Below are 6,000 nucleotides of genomic sequence, written 5' to 3' on the forward strand. Positions count from 1 at the left end.
CCTCCCCCCCCAGCGCACGTGGGAGCTGAGCGTCCTCCGTTAATTAGTTTGAATATTCAAGTAGAGAGAGAAAAAAACCTGTGCCGCGTTTGCGGTTTTTTCGTTACTTAAAGAAACGTTTCGCTCTTTTTTTTTTTTTTGGTCACAAACAGCATGTGTTGTCATGGAGGGTGGAAGTCAATTTAAAGATCGATGGACGCTGTGTTAGCGATGGCTAGCTGAAAGTAAGCTCTTTTTAATCATGATGACTCCTAGGTAATGGAGTTGGAGGATTTTGGATCAGGAGGATGGTCGGAAGATGATCTGATGTGAGCCCCAAGCTCAGAAGTAGCCTCTGAAAGGAGTCTGTCTGAGCTTCAACTAATATCCTTATTCCGTAGGGATTAAAAGAAATATGGGCGTTTCGTGCTGATTTAAGGAACTATGCATGCCAACCGCATACGTGGAAATCTTATCTATTCTACTTTCAGGATGATTGCTTATGTCTTGCATATAGCTTCCTTACAGATTTATAGAATAAATCAAAATTGCTTGGGTTCACACAACACCAGACCTACCTCTAATATATTGCAATGTGTCATTTCATGGTCTTTTTCCTATTTAATGTCTTTTTTATTGTTATTGTGAAGAGCATGTTGATTTAAAAGAGCTAATGCTTGTTATGGGCAATTACTTCACCCATCTCTTGTGTTCAGTAGTTTGTGGAACATTAAAATATGTTCTTCAAAATGCCCTGTATGTAGCAAGTTGGGCATTTTAAAACCAGACTTATTTGTCTTTAACATGAAACATATACGTTTTTATATAAAAGTTGAGTTGTTCAAATCCCAAATTTGTTAGGAGAGTAGTAACTTTGATTGTCTTCATAATTTGTTCCAGAACAAAATAACAGTTGTATCTAAATAACAGTTTTAAAATTAGTAATATTAGTAATTAGATATTACAATATTGCATGTATTTCATATATGGAAAGTGCCACATGCTTATATGTTGTATTTTAATATAGTATAGTAGGTAGAGCCAGCTTTGGTAGTGGTTAAGACATCAGGAAACTGTGGAAGAGTATGAGTTCTAGGCCTACATTAGGCACAAAGGCAGCTGGATGACTTTGGACCAATCACTTTCTCTCAGCCCTGGGAAGAAGGCAATGGTAAATTATTTCCGAAAAACTTTGCCAAGAAAACTTGCCCAGGCAATTGCTAGGAGTTGGCACTGATTTGAGAATGCAAAAGAAAAAGAAAAAAAGAGCTAGATGACAAAAATCCTTACAAAAAGAATATGCTTTCTTTTCAGATCAAGATCCATATTACAATTATTTATTAAACTTGTATGCCAGCCATTTTGTCAAAGGCAACTCTGCCAGCTCATAGACATTGTATAAAATACAGTATAAAACATTAAAACAATAATTGAAATAAAAGTAAGCAGGATAGAGAGAGAGAGCAAAGGGTAAAAGGGTAGGAGTGAATCTGACCTGGGCGGGGGTGGGGGCATGTTCCAGAGGGCAGGAGCCACAACAGAAAAGGATATTTTGTGATGATTTTTCAGTATCTCAGATCTGAACTTCAATAATTCTATTTCTACTTACTTCTTGTTCAAGTATCTTCTTGTAGTCTAGATCTGGCAGTCCTTTGATTACCCACCTAGGTAATTTATATATTTATTTCTCAGTTTATTTGCTGCAGTTCTTATATACTTCTCTGAAGAAGGTATGGAAAGGGAATGTGTTTTAATATAACCTTAAATGGTTTGAAGATAATTTAACTCCAATTTATGATAGTCCAACACAATATGGTAAACTATGAACCATGATACAATAACAGATAAATAGTGACTGGTTTTGCATAGTCATAAAACTAAAAATAAGTCATGTTTATGCTTCAAAATATGTATCAGACCAATCTATTAATGAATTATTTGGTGAACTATGACATAAAAGTCTGTGGAGATTCTCAGTCATCCAGGTCATGGTTGTCCCAAAGGTGCTTTTTCAAGAGGCAGCTGGAGTTTGAAGATGTTTCTCTTCTCATCCAAGAGGCTTCTTCAGCTCCTCAGTTTCTTGGATGAGAAGCAAAATGTCTTCAAAGAAAAACCAGAAAGTTCAGTTGCCTCTTGAAAAAGCACCTTTGGGATATGACATAATAGGAATGGAATGAATTGCGTAATCAATATTCTTGATTTCATTCAACTATACTATCTCAGGCAATTAGGTTACATAAATTCACATACTACACTAAGTTGTGGCTCAAAGAGCTAAACCAGATTATGATTATGATCTGTGAATCTAAATCCAGAGATCTTTTAAGATAATTTGTGAATTTGCAGGTGTGATAATCTGTTTTGTATCCTAGAATAGTATTAAATTTTGAATTAATCCATTTGACTACAAGGATGTAACATTGGAAAGTTGCTTCATTGTTTTAAAATATTAATATTTTATAGAAACATACCTACCGTATTTTGATATTTTTTTAGTGCCTCTCCCAAATATTTTCTGAAGGGGCATCATTTATCTGGCCCTGGAAGAAAATCCTCTATTAGCTCATAATCACATAATGTAATGGCCCTTGTTTTAATCTACAAGAGTTTTAATCAGATAATCCTGCCATGACTGTGTTGTACAACTAGATAGGATATTTAAAAAACATTGAATCCTAAACTCTATTAAAAAATTTTTTACCAAAAATATTCTCTATATCAGGAAGTTTTATCCCATCTTTCTGTATTAATGACCATTAGTCTTCAATTTCAAACTAGAATCTGCTTTATTTTATCAAAGTTCAAAATATGTCTGGAAAATGTCTAACAGATAGCAGAATCACTTATACATAAGAATATATATTTTTGAAGAGATTTTTTTAAAAAAAAAATCCAAGTCAGAATTGATTCTGGATGCGATGTATGTGTCTGTGTAGTTTTGGTGATAGCAATTTGCCCTTTGTCATTCCAAAATTTAATTTAGAATTTACTCTAAAAACTGGTTTTTCATAATTTACTAATGGATATAACATATTTCTTGGTCCATAAAAAGAATGTTTATTCTCTATCAACAAAATGTGGAGGATTACAAGTCTCAAATGTGTAAATTAAGGGCTATGAGAATATTAGGGCAACTTTAAAAAAACAAATTTGCTGATTTGAGAAAATTTTAATTAAAAAATCCAATAAATGAAATATTCAGCTATCCTAACTGTTCTTTTCTACAAATAACTTTACTGTATTGTGCTTTTAAACATAGGTTCCCTTATTGCATTGTGAGTGCATTCATTATTTCAAAGAGGACTACAAAATCTATTCCAGTATTTGTTACAATTTGTCGAAGCAAACATTAGCTGTGAAGAAATGCTAAGAAACTGAGAAATCTGGTATTCAGTTTCATGGCTGTCACAAGGTCTATAGAGTAGACCTAAAAGAAAATAATAGGGAGCGGTGCCTCAAGACGCTGAACTTGTCGATCAGAAAGGTCGGCAGTTCGAATCCCTAGTGCCACGTAAAGGAGTGACCTCCCATTACTTGTCCCAGCTTCTGCCAACCTAGCAGTTCGAAAGCACATCAAAAAATGCAAGTAGAAAAATAGGGACCACCTTTTGAGGGAAGGTAACAGTGTTCCGTGCGCCTTCGGCATTTAGTCATGCTGGCCACAAGACCATGGAGACATCTTTGGACAGCGCTGGTTCTTCAGCTTTGAAACAGAAATGAGCACCGCCCCCTAGAGTTGGGAACGACTAGCACATATGTGCAAGGGGAACCTTTACCTTTAAGAGAAAATAGAATTTCTTTTTCACAATTCAACCTATAAATGTGTTGGAATAATATACATTACTTCTTCTTCATAATCACAGTGTTTCCACTCATTAGCCATTGTAACTTTCTTTTTTGGGGGAAGAGGAGCAGGATTGCACATGGTAATCTGAATGTAGACATTGCATAAATCTATGATTTACGTAAAAGTCCTGTTAACATTCATAAGTCTATGTGGCATATATTAAACCATAATTCATCTCCAATGCATATAAAACTATTTAATGAAGACTGGCTTGAAGGCTTATTGTCTTTGTGTCCAATTCCCAAGTCTACTCAGCTTGCTTTTTCCTGGGCGTCTTGCCATATTCCTCTTTGCCCTCTGTTGTTGATATTGTTTGGAGTCAAAACACAGAACTATCCACAGTTCAAAAAGCAATGATATAAACTGTTGTGATCCTAATGGGCAGCAAATGCAAGCATGAGCTATCAAACTGCAAAGGAATAAACAGAAAAAAAATCAGGGTAATAATTTAGGAGATTGTTAACAACTCTTCCTTCACAAAAGAGTTATGATCCTACAAAGGCTTCTTGTATGTTCTGGCATGAAAACTTTCTTATAATAATTTTAGATGTAGTAAATGGTATTTAATGAACTGAAAAGTCTGTGGGGAGTACAATATGGTCTAGAGCGCACTATGAGATGAAAAGGCTGATAAATTCCCATCAGTATGTACATTTTCTAATAGTATCTACAAATGAAAATATTTGTCAATTCTAATTTTATTGCACTTTTCATTTTTCCAATGTAAATTTGTTGCCTTCTCCTGTTTCTATGTACATTTGCAATTTTTAAAACTGCACAAGTACAAAATTTTGACATTTCTAATATACAGTAAAGCAATTCATAGATGCCCTTTAAACAATTGTCTCTTATATCTATCTGCACTTTTTGAGTTGTAAACTAATACTAACAACTGCATGCATTAACCTAAAATTGTCTGTTGATGTAGAATGTGTATAAATAGGAAAAACTATATTTAACTGAATGACTAGATTGACATAGTGTGCTAAGTCATGATGTATTTAACCTTAAATACAGTAATTCTAATATGCACAGTCAAAATCAAGCCAAAAACTATGCGACTTAATGCAATGTAAGAATCCAGGCAATGACAGCATTATACAATATATCTGGACCCTAAAATATGCCAAGATTTCAACTGTTACACCCTTCCTCTACAAATGTACGCTATATAATACTTTTGTACGTCGCCCCGAGTCCCTGTGGGGAGAGGGGGCGACTAATAAGTTCAAGTAATAAATAAATAAATAAATAAATAAATGGACCTCAAAATAAGAACATAAAGAATCTCATTCCAAAAGGTCATAGATATTTAATAGATTTTTTTTAAGTCTCCAAATTATATAATTGAATCGGTTGAAGCCACTATTATAAGGTAACATCGGTTTGGTCAAGGCTATTCAGAGAGCTTTAACCTGCCATAAAATATTTCCATTAGTTTATTAATTATACCTCATAGGAATTAATCTCATCAATTCTTGCTTGCAGGGAACTGATTTTTCTTGCAAATCTTCCAAGGCACTATTGTTGCTACTTTGTCATGTTGTTTGTAGTCAGTTTGCATGATTTTCTTGCAGCAGCTAACTATGTGGTCTGCTGTTTCTTCAACTTCTTTGCAGAGGCAGCATTTGCTTTACAACTCCAATGACTTACGACTGAAATTGAGGGCTCAATTATAGTCATAAGTCAAGGACTATCTGTAGTCTAGCCTTTGACTGGGTGACTTTGGGCCAGCCGATCTCTCTCAGCTTAACTCATCTCACAGGGTTGTTGTGGGGAAAATAGGAGGAGGAAAGTGTATTAGGTGTGTTCACCATCTTAAGTTGTTCATAAAAATAAATCTAAAAACATTAAGGCTAAAACCAGTGATGCTCCAATTTTTGGTGTGAATCCAATCATCAGGTTCCCTTGTGCTTGTCTGTTCAGGCCCGGAAATAGCGGTCTTCAGACCATGAATTCTTTCATGATGGTTCTCTATAGACCTTCCAAGTTCCAAGCCTAGCAATAGCCCATTGCCACAAATGGGAATAAGTTCAATTTTTTAAATTGTTTTTTTTTTATCTAAGAACTGAGCAAAATGGTAAATTCCTTATAAATGTATAAAAAAATTAAATGTATAGATTCTTATGAATGGAACAAATAATCAGACCGGGAAGTAATAAAATAAGTTTGTC

The sequence above is a fragment of the Natrix helvetica genome (genome assembly GCF_964273705.1).
Source record: "Natrix helvetica genome assembly, chromosome: 2".
Classification (NCBI taxonomy): Eukaryota; Metazoa; Chordata; class Lepidosauria; order Squamata; family Natricidae; genus Natrix; species Natrix helvetica.